The sequence below is a fragment of the Equus asinus genome, chromosome 10, assembly GCF_041296235.1.
Source record: "Equus asinus isolate D_3611 breed Donkey chromosome 10, EquAss-T2T_v2, whole genome shotgun sequence".
Taxonomy (NCBI): Eukaryota; Metazoa; Chordata; class Mammalia; order Perissodactyla; family Equidae; genus Equus; species Equus asinus.
The window spans coordinates 63,013,012-63,027,999 of NC_091799.1; the positions used below are offsets into that span (position 1 = coordinate 63,013,012).

General features: G+C 42.5%; 1 long non-coding RNA gene across 2 annotated transcripts; it reads left to right on the forward strand.

Moving 5' to 3' along the window:
• LOC139046406 (uncharacterized) lies at positions 1-9,687 on the forward strand. Of its 2 annotated transcripts, none has more exons than XR_011506463.1 (3): positions 1-149; positions 4,074-4,221; positions 8,956-9,687. It is a non-coding gene; the product is annotated as an uncharacterized lncRNA (long non-coding RNA). The 2 variants fall into 2 exon arrangements; XR_011506462.1 differs by lacking the exon at positions 8,956-9,687 and adding an exon at positions 4,757-5,951 and having other exon boundaries at positions 23-149.
• Positions 9,688-14,988: the final 5,301 nt, after the last annotated feature.

Consider the following 14,988-nt stretch of genomic DNA (forward strand, 5'->3'; position numbering starts at 1 on the left):
GCCGTCAGGGCTAAGCCTTTATGTTTTGAAGCCCAGAGTCAGGGCTGAAGCCCAGGACCAGCAGCATCCAGGGACGGCGTCAGCAACCAGGCGGGAGCCTGGGGACAAATGGAAGTTCAGAGCTAAGCCATGAGCCAGGAATCAGCCAGGTGAGAAGCCCGAGGACAGGCAGAGAGCAGACTGGGCAAGAGCTGGGCCAGGGAGTAATCACAAATCAGCCCCAGGCTTCTGGATCTGTCCTTGGGATAGGATGGGGAGGGAACGCCGGGCCTCTGTGCCAATTAGACAAAGGTGCTGCTCTGGGCAGATGCAGCCCCTGGCTTGGCAAGCAGTGGATGCCTCTATGAGAAGAAAGGGCCCCCTCCTCCAGACAGACGCAGGCTACAACCCTCATCTCAGAGTGAGTGGGCAGCGTGCAGTCTGGGTTCAGCCCCCTGGCCCCTCGGCAGGGCCTCTGCGCAGAGCACAAAGTGCATAACCGCAGGAGGCGACCTTGGCGTGGAGGCAAGAACCAGGGCCAGTTTTTGTCCTGAATGCTTGAATACACTGCCCAGATCTTGGCGTTTTTGACCATAAGTCAGGAAAATCTTGGGTTTCTCTGTCCCTCCTCAGACACAAGGGTGGTAAATGAATCACCAGGGGGATATGAAACATTAATATTGGATTAGTTGGGAAAACAAGGGGCAAGTGGGTGGGCGCAGGGGCCTGGTGCCCAAGCACAGTGGTGCTAGCCTGGCTCGTCCAGTAAGTGACTGGCTTGTGCAGGGGACAAGCTGAGAAAAGCTACTGAAAGGCACTGCTGCCAAAAATATTGTTCCAGTTGGATAGTAAGCCACGTTCCACACCCGGCAACTGGGGGACGAAAGCTTCTGCAGTGCTCCTTTTAAGATCAGGATGACACCACCTCACTGTGGGGTTACTGCATAACATTTCCGGACACTTGATCAAAAAGCCACAGTGTCCTCGAAGCCTTGCTGTCCCAGGGGAGGCCGGTGCCCCTGACCAGTAAGCTTCTGTTTTGCAAGTCAAAAAGAGTCCTTCAAATGCCTCTACTTCCTAATTTGTCATCTACCCATTTCCTCATCTGTAGATACCGGCTTTCCCAGTAAGTGCGTCAATTCTGGCCAGAGGCTCTTGACCCGATTTCTGTTTCAGTTAGGTCTGACCAGTTAGGTCTTCCTTAGGCTAATCTTTCGTTCAATATTTCTCGAATGCTTGAGATGTGTCAGACACCATGCTGGGCGAGTGCAGACATGATGACGAAGTGGTCTGGCCCCTCAAGGAGTCTGCAGCTTGGTAGGAAGAGGTGTCAACCAGCACTAGCGGACCGTGGCTGCCTGCCCAGTGCCCGTTCCCTCCTTCCTCTTCCTATCAGAATCCTAATGCTGTTCCTGAATCTTCCCTTTGCCTTTCCTACATGCTCACACACACACAGACACATACACACACAGCCTGCTTGGGGGTGGGGTCCAGGGATTGTGAACCCAGGAGCAGAATGAGTCAGAAGCCAAGATTAAGGGGAAGGGAGAGGGGCCTGTACAGAAAGTCCACGTTGTTTCTGGAAGGACTGGCTGGCCCGTCCTGGAGCCGAGCTGCATGGCCTACCAGGAAAGGATCAACACAGGCCAGTAAGATCGTTGTGGTTCATTCACTTTATTCTAAAACATTATATCGTATGAATACACTACAATTTATTTATTCATACAGTCAGTCGACATGTGAGCTTTTTCTAGCCTCTTAAAATTGTGTTTCTTTGAGGGGAGTTGTTTGATTTTTGTTATCATAAACAATGTTGTTATAAACATTCTGATCCAGGCCTCCTGGTACCCATGTGAATGCTCACATTTAGAAGCTAATACAGATTGTTTTCCTGTGATGGTACCAGCGAACCTTTCCACCAGCAGCGTGTAAGGGTTGCATTTGCTCCATATCCTCACTCACATTTTGTTTTGTGACACTTTTTAATTAAAAAAAAATCCAATGATTTCTAATGCAAATTTGAACTTGAAATTTTCTGATTACTAATGAGATTAAGCATATTGTCCTGAATATTGGTCATTTGTGATTCTGCTGTGAAAGCTTGTTCAAGCCTTTTGCCCATTTTCATTTTGGGATGTCTGTATTTTTTAAATTGATTTTTAGGGATTCTTTATATATTCTGACTAATAACCATTTGTCAGTTATATTTATTTCAAATATCTTCTTCCAGTTTGTAATGCATATTTTCAGTTTCTTTATAGCGTCTCAATAAACAAATGTTCTTTATTTTTATGTAGACAGATTTATCAATATTTTCTTCATGGTTTATACTTTCTTGGTCTTTTTTATTAAAAAAAGTGATAAAGATATGATCTTCTATTTTCTGCTAAAAATGTTTACTTAAAGTTTGCCATACCAATTTAAGTGTAGTTCACCTGTATGGTATGAGACAGGGATCCAATTTCAGTTTTTTCTCGTATGGATGCCAATTGTCCCAGGACAATTTATTGAATTGTCCTTCCTTTCTCCAATGATTGTAGTGCTACCTCTGTCATATTTTACGTTTCCATATGCATAAGTCTGCTTCTGGCTTTTCTATTTTGGTCTATTGACATTTGTTTGGTCCTGAACCAATACCACCTTACCTGAATTACATAACTTTATGAAAAAGTGTTGATACCTGGAAAGGCAAATTCCCCACTCGTCTTCAAGAATGTTTAGCTATTCTTAGGTTGTGCTTATCAATATACATTTAGAATCGATTTGTCAAGTTCTTCAAAAAAGTCTGTTGGCATTTTTATTGGAATTACACTGAATTTACAGATCAATTTGAGGAGAATTGACATCTTCATAATATTGAGTTTTTCTATCCATTAAAACAGTGTATCTCCATTTATTTGGGTCTTTTTTAATGCTTTCATTAGCTCAAAATTCACTGCTCTGTGCCAGACACTACTCCAAGAGCAAAAATCTCCGCCCTCGTGGAACATACATTCTGCTAGGGAGAAGACAACAAGCAAAAGAAATAAGTGAAATAATAAATAAGTAAAATAAACAAATAAGTAATAAGTAAGCGAAAGGTCAGAAGGAAGTGAGGAACCCAGCCACATGCTGTCCAGTGGAAGAGCATCTCAGGCAGAGGGATGGTGGGTTTAGGCAGCTTTATCTGGCCTGTTCCAAGCTCGCCGAGGAGTCCAGGATGGCTGGAGTGGAGGCAACAGAGGCAGGAGTTGTAGGACACGAGGTCAGAAAGGTGACAGGGACCCATTCACGTAGGTCAGAGTGAGGCTGGGCTGATGAGCAGAGAAGGGACGTGATCTGACTGCGTGTAATAGGATGGCCCTGGCTGCTGGGTTGAGAACTAGAAGCAGGAAGGAAGGCAGCAGGGAGGCCATCCATGAGGCTCCTGCAAGAATCCAGATAAGATGTGATGGTGGCACAGACCAGAGTAGTGGCAATGGGTGCTGAGAAGTGACCAGTGAAAAGTAGCACCAAGAGGATCTGCTGATGGACCAGATGTGGGTTAGGAGAGGTTGCAAGGACCCATTAGACCGAGAGATATTCCTGAGCAACAGGAAGGATGTCGCTGCCATTTACCAAGACGGGGCAGGATGGGGGAAGAGTAGGTTGGAGGGAGAATGTCAGGAGCTCCACACTGGACATGGTAAGTCTGAGATTCCTGTCAGACAGCCCAGAGGAGGTGCTCTGCGGCCTGCTAGATGTAGAAGACGAGTTCAGGAGGGAGAGTCCAAATGAAGTCATAAATCTGGAAGTCATCTGCACCGTATCAGTCAGGCCCCCAACAGAAAATAATGGCATACTCAAATTAGGAATATTTAAAGAGGGTTTATTTACAAAGGGACTACTTTTAGAGGTGGGCATGTAGGGAAGCTTAAGGAATAGCTGAGAGCCCTGAGTGTTCCAAGTAGCAAGAGAGCAGGAGAGGTCGGAGTTCTAGGAGCTTGGAAGCAGGGAGCTGAGTGGAGAAGGGGTCCCTGAGAGGAGTCACCTTTGGTTAAGAGTCTTTACACAGGATCTGACGGAATAAATACCCCAAAGTCACCCTTCTCCCTCCCGTTGACATCCTGCCACAGCTCACTATTGGTCACAACTAACCTGAAGCCAGAAGGCATAGAGGCCTGTTGATAAAGTACATAGAAGCCAAGCTCCTGAGGCAGAGACCAGGATGGAGAAAGATGGAGAACACATCTGGATGGAAAGGAAAGATACTGCAGCAAGCAGGTAAGATGGTATTTAAAGCTATGAGATTGAATGAGACAACTAGGGAATGCACGTAGACAGAAAAGAGAAGAGGCCCAAGGACTGAGCTCTGGAACATTCTAATTCTCAGAAGCTAGACAGATTAGGAGGAATCAGCAAAGGGGACTGAGAAGGGTGCCAGAAAAGCACCTCAGGAGAGTATGGGGTCTTAGAAGTCAAGTAAAGGAGGTTCCTCAAGGGAAGAGTGTCACAGGCTGCTGCTGGTCCAGTAAGATAAGGCCTGAGAACTGCCCACTGGACATGGCAAAGCAGAGGCCACTGGTGGCTTTGACAAGAGCAATGGGAATGGGAAGGGGACCTCACTGAAGCGAGTCTAAAAGAGAATGGCAAGAGAGAAGTCAAAGAGTTAAGAACAGATAACTCTTTGAAAGAATTTTGCTATGAATTATAAAATTGTATATAAAGGGGTTGAGGGGAATTAGTGGTTGCTGGAAGGGAAAGTGGATCAAGATAGGTTTTTAAGATAAGAGGAAATAATAGCATGTCTGTATATTAGCAGGAATGATCCAGTACAAAGGGGAAACAATGGATGATGCAGGAGAGAGGTGACTTGTTGGAGCAACGCCCTCAACCGACAAGAAAGGATGGGCCCTGGTGCATAAAGAGAGGCTTGGGTTTAATTAAAACCTTGGGCACTTCCTCCTTAGGAAGAGAAGGGATGGTGCTGTGTGTGGGTGCAGATGCCAGGGGGGTGAGGAGGCGGTGGATGGTCCCAGAGGCCCTCTTTTGATTGCTTTGGTTTTCTCAGTGCAGTAGAAAGCAGGGTCATATCAGCTGATAGAATCTGGGGGAAGCTGGTACTTTGCAGAGAGGAAAAAATATCAAGTAGTCAACTAACTTCGTAATGATCAAATATTTTGCTTGCATACCTCCTAAAATAATTTCGAAAAATGATATCTCCTCATACATTTTAAAGTGACATCTAAAATTTCTCATCATAAATTTAAATCCTTGCAAAGGATATACATTCACTTATGTAACTAGTTGGGAAGAGGAGTTTTGTTAAAGCGAAGTTGCGGAATTTTTGAAACTTCTGTTATCAAAATCACAAAGATTATGATTGAAATTATTTTTATAAATATTTTATATTATCAAAAATTATTTTTAATGACCTATCAACTGACAACTCAATTAGTCCTTGTTCAGTTTAATTAAAAGTGAAGAACCGGAAAATAATTCAGCTGTAATGATATATATTACCCAATAACGAGTCATTCATTTTCTCAACATATATAACATTTCAAATTATTTCTTTATCTGGTTTCTTTTGCATTGGGGCCATGCACCAACATAAGATTCATAATAGATGAGGTGCATGATTAAAAAAAAGGTTTTTTTCATGAAGAAGAGAAGGGTAAATGTGAAAGGAGGCCCCTGAATCCCAGACATTCTCAGGAAAATTAATTTTGGGAAACAGCATATCTGCAAAGTGACTCCCTTGATCATGTGTCTCTTAAGATGTCTTCATGTGCCCATTTTTTAAAGTTGTGGTCAAATATACATAACATAAAATTTATCTTTACAGGGCTGGCCCTGTGGCCTGCTGGTTGAGTTCGGTACACTCTGCTTCAGGGGCCAGGATTCATTTCCTGGACACAGACCTTACTGGTGGCTATGCTGTGGTGGCTACCCACACACAAAACAGAGGAAGACTGGCACAGATGTTAGCTCAGGGCGAATCTTCCTCAGCAAAAAAAAAAAAAAAAAAAATCATTATAACCATTTTTAAGTGTACAATCAGTGAAATTGAGCATATTTACATTGTTGTGCAACCATCTCCACTATCCATTTCCAGAACTTTTTCATTGTCCCAAACTGAAACTCTGTGCCTATCAAACAGCAACTTCCCATTCTCCCTCCCCTCAGCTCCTGGCAACCACGATTTTACTTTCTGTCTATGAATGTCACTACTCTAGGTACCTCATTTAAGTGGAATTATACAATATTTGTCCTTTTGTGACTGGCTTATTTCACTTGGCATAATGTCTTCAAGGTTCATGTATGTTGTAGAACGTGTCAGAATTTCACTCCTTTCGAAAACAAAATAACATTCCGTTGTGCATACATACCGCATTCTGTTCATCCATTCATCCATCAGTGGACGCTTAGGTTGTTTCTACTTTCTGGCAATTGTGAATGATGCTGCTCCAAACATTGGTGTACAAATAACTGTTCAGTCTCTGCTTTTACTTCTTTTGAGTTTATATCCAGGAGTGGGGTTCCTGGATTATATGGGAGTTCTATGCTCATATATCCATTTGGGGAACATTAGTCTAGAAGAAGGGGAGCAAGAACAGACCAAAGAAATTTAGCAGAACTTCAAGACAGCAGTGAGGCCCAGCTGAAATTAGCAATCCTGAATTTAAAGGGAAACCAGGCAGCACGATTTCGTTATTCTATTCCAGCCACATTCAGTTGTGCAGATGTGAGTACAGGGTAGAGGGAGCATTGGGTGTAACTATGATGGTTTGGTTAGGCAAACCAGCATGTCAAAGCAATGAAAATGCAATGGAGTTGAGGACATGCACATAATTCTTAGTGATTATAGCTACTGACCACGGAATTTTAACTGGGTTAGGACCTCAAACAAGTTTCACAGTGTTTTCCATACCAGCCTGGGAAGTCCTCTGTTAATTTCTAAAGACTTTATAAAGAAAATCTTTTAAAATACATTGTCCAACTGTTTGTTGTTAGGGTATACAAATAAAATTGGTTTTAATATATTGAGCATATTATCAAGCCAGCCTGAAAAATTCTCTTATTAACCCCAATATCTTGTACATGGGTTGCTTTGGATTCTCTTGAAGGTGGCCATATTCCCCACAAACATTATCAGTCATATTTCCTGGTTTTCAATCCTTATGCTTTTCTTTCTTTTTCACGTCTTGCTGCGTTGGTTAGTAACTCCAGTATAATGTGTTGACTATAGAAGTGGTGATAGATGACTACTATTCTCTTATGACTGATTTTAAGTGGAATGCTTTTAACCTTTTATTATTATTAAAGATATTTACTCCAGGTTTTTGGTATGTACTCTTTATTAAGTAAAGGAAGTTCCTAAAAGTTGGCTAAGAGTTTTTATCATGATTAGATACTGAAGTTTTTCAAATACCTTTTCTGTATCTGCTGAGATGATCACATGGTTTTTCTTTAATAATCAGTTAACGGGTGGGTTATATTTATGTATTTTTTATATTTAACGACTCATCCAGTCCTTGGATAATGCCAACTTGGTCACGATGTAATTTTTTTTATGTGACTATTGTCTTTGAATATTCACAATCTAAGGAGATAGAGTTCATTACACCCATTCTACAGACAAGAAATGGAGATTTAGAGAAATATATAATATACATAAGGTTTATACCCAGCAAGTAGCAGAACAAGGATTCAAACTCAGGTTTGTCTGATTCTAAACTGCTGCTCTTTCCCCCAGCCATTCTCCTTGCGGGCAGCCCAGGTCTTCCTTCTATGTCTCAAATGCCCAGGCCAGTGCTATGCTCATAGTACCCCCTCAAGAATTTATTGAATGAATGTTGAATGGATGCATCAGGACCCTATAGATTCTTTAAAGGTTCCTTAGCTGGAAAAAATAACACCTTCCCCATCAAATAGTTCATCTTACGTACTGATCCACAAAATGATGTTAAATGTAAACAGAAGGAAAGAACTATAAAAGTGGACCCAACAGATAATCTTAGTAGTTCTTCATTATTAAAATTATTTAAATTCTTCAACACATTGGAATGGATTTTAAAAGGCCAACAGGAGACGAAATAATAAAAGCGAAAGACAGTCTCTTAAAATGTACAGTCTCCCTTGGTCAATGATTTTACTAGTGAGTTCATAAGACCAAAGAGAAATCAAAACCATCAATGCACAAGTCTTTGTTAGAGCTTCTTCATTTCTTCAGTACAGAAAAGTGGTACTCCCTGAGCAGAAATCTTACAGAGAGATTGGGCCTAAGCCTCAGCAATCAGAAACAGAAAGGTATGCAAGGGTGTATCTGCTCATGATGGCCAGAGAAAAACCAGGTCACAGACAGACGCTCTGGGAGGGGAATCTCCCTCCATCCTGTGAGACCTGGGGATGGGCCTCTGGGGCCTAAACAAGAGCAGGGGGCTCTCTACATAAAACTTTTGCCAAAATAGGATGAAGGAAGGAGTCAACCATTGTAGCCAAAATAATATTTCACTGCTTGTCAAAAGACAGGCAGGAGAAACTACACTGTCACCTCTTCTGGGAAAAGCAAAAATAAAGTTGTATTTCAACCTTAATTTTCCACTCTGTAGGCAAAAATAAAAGGGAAATAACTTCTGGGCAATACTGCTCATGTTACAGAATAACGGGCCGTATTAGGCAGCTGAGCAAGAAGCAGAGCAACCAGAGTTCCTCCCTCTAGAAAAGAATCATGCATCAAGTTTCTGTAAAGTAAGCCTTAAAAAGAGATGCTACATCAAAAAGGAGATGCAGTGAGACACACCATCAAGGGGCACCTAAGGATGCCACTCTGTCTGCACTGAAGAGACGGTGTGACACCTGGGGATAAACTGGACATGTAGCATTTGGGCGGCTGATCTGATTCACACGTGGCTCCCTCACTGCCTTTGGCCCTCTCTGCTTGAATTCATTTCACGTCAGTTTTCTTCCATCCCTTCTTCCTTCTCTCTTCCCTCCCTCCCTCTCTCCTTTTAGATGTTGATTCATTGAACAATCCAACAAACTTCTCTGTGAAGCTATTTACATGGTCCCAAACACTATCAGCTTTCAAGACTGGCTTCCAATTGCACAGATGTGGCCCCTCTGTGTCTCTGTGTTGGCAGAATTCTAAGATGGCTCCCAAGATTCTTGCTCCCTGTGTCCACACGCTGTGCAATCCCCTCCCCTTGAGTGTGAGAGCAACCTGTGAATATAATGGTATATCACTCCTGTGATTGTGTTATGTTATATGGCAAAGGGATTTACCGATGTAATTAAGATCCCTAATTAGTTGACTTTGAGTTAATCAAAAGAGAGATTATCCTGGGTGGGCCTGACCTAATCAGAGGAGCTCTTACAAGAGATCAGAGAGATTCGAAGTGAGAGATTTCTCCTGCTGACCTTGAAGAAGCAAACAACCACATTGTGAACTGCTTGGAGAGGTCTCTACGGCAAGGACCTGATGTCGACCTCTAGGAACTGAGAGTGGTCCCTGACCAACAGCCAGCAAGAAGTTGGGGACTTCACTCCAACAACCGCATGGAACTGAATTATGCCAACAACCAGTGAGGTTGGAAGAGGAAGCTAAGCCTCAGATGGAACTGAGCCCTTGCTAACACGTTGATTTCAGCCTGACGAGACCCTGAGCAGAACACCCAGCTAACCCATACCCAGACTTCTGATCCATGGAAACTACGGGATAAAAAATAAATGTTGTTTTAAGCCACTAAGTCTGTGGTAATTTTTTATACAGCGATAGGAAACTAATAAATATACCCTTGAGGCTTAAAATTTTATGACAATATGCGCAATCTGCGGTTTTGAGGTGTGGTGCGATTTATTAGGTAACATGGGAGAAGAAGCAAAGGAGCTCCTTCATGAACAGGAAAAGGTGGTTCTAGTGTTTTGAGAGAGGGCACGTGACAGTCATTCCTGCCCTTCACCCAGGGGTTCCACTCTCCCTCACTCCAGACCCGGCAGCTCCGTACTGTCTGTTCTCCCTGGTGCAGTCCTTGTTGGATGGACCACGAGCATCTCCTTGGTCAGTGCGCATCCCTTCTGGGACGGGGCACTTGACTGATGCAGGACTCGCGAGAGCACTGTTCCCTCTGCTCTAATGCACAGCAGTGCTCCTGACAGCCTGGGTCTCAGAGTGAGGTTACACGGGGCAGAGCATATCTTGCTGACCCATGATTTCCCTTGTAGAGTGAAAGATAAACCTTTGTCATTTTAAGACACTACAGCTTTACAGGTGTTTGTCACTACAGCCTAACTTAGCCATGCTGACTTAATGGGAATTACTGAACTACACAGCCAAAAGGAAGAGCCAGAGCCACAGACAGGAGAGGATAAGAAGACAGGAGGACACAGCCTCTTACATGTTTTCATATTCTAAATTATTTCCACTCCTTATTGTAAAACAGCACAAAACAAAATGCCTTGAGTAAGTGCAAGCAGGAGAGTAAAACATGAGGACGTCAACCATCCCCCATCCATGTTGAGCGGCGCGACCATCACGGGATCCACTCATGTCTGAGAAGATCGGAACCAACGGAGTGGCCGGCTCTCCACCCTCCAGGGGCCAAAGTGGGGGTGCTCTTCTTGGACAACTCTTCTTAGGATAAATGCCAGCATGGAACATAGGGGTTCCATGTTCCCCTAATTTTGAGAACCTGGAGGGCAGAGTCTTCATATCCTGCTGAGCAAGATTGTTGAAGATAATTTAGAAGGAGTGTGTCTACCCAGCAGAAACAAACAAAAGGTTTGATGAAAAAAAAAGTTCTGGGGCCAGCCCGGTGGCATAGTGGGTAAAGTTCAGCACACTCCCCTTCAGCAGCCTGGGTTCATGAGTTCAAAACCCCAGACGCAGACCTACACCACTCATTAAGCCATGCTGTGGAGGCAACACACATATAAAATAGAGGAGAGATTGGCACAGATGTTAGCTCGGGGCCAATCTTCCTCAGCAAAAAAAAAAAGAAGAAGAAGAAGAAAAGAAAGAAAAAAAGTGCTATCACAGGAGAAAAAAGAGATGAGCAGTAAAACCCTGTTTTTAAAGGGGAGGGAAACAGCATGAGGCTAATGGGAAGATGTGCATTAAATGATCAGTTTGATCAGCGTTAAGGTCCTTTTGAAAACAGTTCAGATGGGTTCTGTGGCAAATACTAAAGTTAGATCTTAAAGATAGAGGTTCTCATGAAATGTTCTTTGGGGAACTAACAGAAATTCCATTCTAACAGATTTGGATTTTGAAGATAAAAATACCACTGGCTCTGTGAATAGCGGGATACTTAAAGCAGACATGTATAAATTAAGCTAACCCTATGTATATCTTTTCAAAGCGTTATTCTGTTCAGACTACATCAATAATGTATAGCCAAGGAGATGGACTGAGGAGTGAGAGAGATCTCCCGACTCCAGCACCCAGTGACTCTTGACCAATGATTACAGAAGTGACTAGATTATACTTCTCAGAGAGTTAAATTTGATTAAAAAGATACATCACCAAGAACTAGAACTGGACACTATTACTTGTGGAACATTTTTCAATTTGAATATATTAGCTGTGTCTACATAGTAAGAGGAAATGGAATACTGAGGCAATGATTTGGTAATTTAGGCCATAAACTTATATTTACTATGAAAACATAAAGGAATTACGAGAAAATAGGTTGTTAAATTGAATCACCTAACGTAATTTCTCCTATTCCCTCGTCCCACCTTTTTTATAGATGTGTAGTCATAGCCTTTGGGAGAGATAAGGCTGGTGTGGGTGCATGAATGTTGGACTAGACTATGTGCCAAGAGGACACATTTCTAGTGATAGTCCAAGAGCTATTCTAGGTGCAAAATACTCGCCTGCTAGTCATATGCTCTTCTCACTCCAATGCTAGGTGATATTACCAGCATATGGCTTCCATAGGCAAGCTGGTTGCTGTATTTTTCAGGTTCTATCTATATTTTTTCCCTCGACCTGTGCAGTGAGATACAGCATTCTCCAAAGGATTGTCATTCTTCTCTCACATTTGGCTCTCACAACAGAGAGAGGTAACAATTTAGGGTACATTTAAATGTAAATAAATGCATCAGATTTAACAAACAAATGCTCTTATCACCAAAGAGATAATAAAATAGGTCCCTGACGACCTTCCCCACTCCACCTGAAATTGTTAAAAGTTGGCACAAAAGAGGTAGTTTGCGCCTTTTGAAAGAATCACTTCCTTTCTAGAACCAGAATCCCACCTGGTTTCTCAGCTTTTCTTCTAAACAGCAATGCTGACACTTTATTAGTTAATCAATAAGACATGATACAGAGTATGGTTATCATAAAATAATCATACCCTGGAGCATTCGGAGGCAGGAGCCACTTGCCTCTAATCAGATTGGGCTGAGATTACCTTTGGATAACCACACTCCCGGGAACTGTCTCATTTCTATTATGAGTACATTTTATAATAGGGAAAAATGCACATTTCTGCGGGGGGAAAATGAAGCTGGCAGCTTATACCTAGCAATCATTTCAGTGGAGCCGAGAAACATTCCTCTTTTTGAACAAAGTCAAACTATGCTTCGTCTATTCAAGCAATGTCAGAGAAAAAAGGCAGCTCACACGCCATGGGGGGATGGCAGGACAATGGAAACCGTATTTTACTTTGGCATCACAAGCTTAAAATCATATACAAACATTCAGAAAGGGCATTTGAAACTTGGCATGTCTGTTTATAAATGGCACATTCGGAACCTGGTGTGGGCTTAGGTGTCTAGGTTACAGTAACAGCCGATCTCCAATGTGCAGATGGAACAAAGCCTTTCTTCCACTTCTTACAGAGAAAGATGTTCATTTCTGCTTCAATTATAACCCCAGGCTCACTGGAGATTCCGTTAAGAGCAATTTCCCTGTATTTCTCCTTATCCTGACCAGCCAAAAATTTTAATCAAATTACATATATTGGAAAGTTAAAGACAGAAAAGCCCAGTGAGCCATGAAATACACTTGACAACCATGTGCATAGCACTCACCCTATTGGTTTAGAATGATGGAAAAATCCATTTAAAATGTTAGATGAACACACTGCGGGCTGCAGAGATGATTATAAACTCTGAGAGCTGCGGGTTTTAATCCTATTTTTCTATGCATAGTATTTATATCCAGGAATTTTTAACATGGGATAAGTGATAAAGCAAAAAGGAAAAAAAAAAAAGATGGTGAAAATATTTATGCAAATTGTTCTGTAAAGGAAGTAAATATTTGTAACTAATAATGAAATTGAGATACAAGAAAGTCGGACAACATTATTGCCATATTGATAGAATCAGATGATACTCTTTCTGTTAGCCAGTTAGCTATGTAGGTCTCATAATAAAAACAAAATTATTTCCGGTTCACCTTTTGAATGAAAGAAGAGAAGGTGGGACACAATCCTAGAACACCATAAAGAGAAATGCTCTCATTATGGCTTTGTTACATTGGAATTAAATTCAGCTTTTATGTGGCAACACTGTATTTGATTAATGATACTTCTTTTCAATGCTGGTTATTTCAAGAGTCTCAGAATATCTGTCATGGCTCCAAAAATTGCTTAATGCTTCCTACTGTTTCATTTCCTCAGAATTCTACTTGATTTCTGCAAAACAGCTAGGGCAGCTGGGCTCCAGGCTTGAAAGAAATGAGGCCTGGCCAAAAAGAAACCAAGCAAGGATTTTTACCCATCATTAAAAATTCAACTCACAGAACTAGATGGAAGAGTCCATTTTTAATTATTCAGAGAGCAGAAAGTCTCACTACCTCAGATTTCCCCAACTGGGTAGATTACTCATGTTTTCTCCTGAAAGTCTCATTTTGTCTTGCCAAGAAGAACCCCAAAACAGCCTAAATGGAAACTGTGGTGGTATCTCACATATCCCGGAATGAAAGTCAATTGAGGGCCATGTAGGCAGAGCTAGATGGAAAAAGGCCTGGGAAAGCTCATTCTCTTCTACAAGCAGAGGCTCCTGGCCCAGCCTTGCCTTTGACTGATGTGGGAGCTCTCAGAGGCCTGGACTGAACACTCCTCTTCTGTTACGTTAACATCCCCGGCCCCATTAATTCCCTACAACCTCGACTCTGACGTTACCACTCCACCACAGCAGTTTTCTCTAAGGTCACCTCTGCGTCATCAGATGAATGGCTTTAGCAACATTCTCTTTACGTGCTGTTCCTTCAACTCTGTGAATCACCTTGCTCTTGAAATTCCTTCCTGCTTTTGTGACAGTTCACTACGAATTCCTCTCCTACATTCCGCCAACCTTTCTCTACTTGGCTAGATCTTTTTCCTTCCCTAAATAGTAGACATCTTCCAAAAACCAAGAAAGTCTTTGTCCCTTCGCTTTCCTCTCTGGGTAATAAACCCTCTCTCATAGTATCAACTGTGCTAAAACCACTTTGACTTTTCACCCATCACTAGCTTCTTGTCTCCCATTGACACTCAAAGTGGACAAGGATTGAGCTGACTTACTGTGGTCTGCAGAATTCTAAGTTGGCTCCCTGTGATTTCTGACCCCTGGTATCCATGCCTTTGTGTCATCCCCTCCCCTTCCACGCAGGTAGAGCCTGTAACTTCCTTCTGGCCAACAGAAGATGGCAAAGGCGAAGAGATTGAGCAGAGGTAATTAAAGTTTCTAGTCAGTTGACTTTGAGTTAATCAAAAGGGAAATCATCCCAGGTGGGCCTGACCTAATCAAGTGAGACCTTTAGAAGAGGGTACAGGCCTTCCCTGAAAAAGAGACTCAAAGCAAGAAAGACACTCTCCTGTTGACCTTGAAGAAGCAAGTGACCTTGTTGTGAACTGCTTAGGGAGAGGACAGCCTCTAAAAGCTGAGGGCCTCAAGTCTTATAGTCCCAAGAAGCTGAATTCTGCCAACAATCTGAATGAGCTTGGAAGGGGACCCAAGCTCCAGATGAGAACATATCCCTCGCTGACGCCTCGACTGTAGCCTGTGTGACCCTGAGCAGAGGACCCAATTAAGTGGTGCCCACTCCAGACGCACACA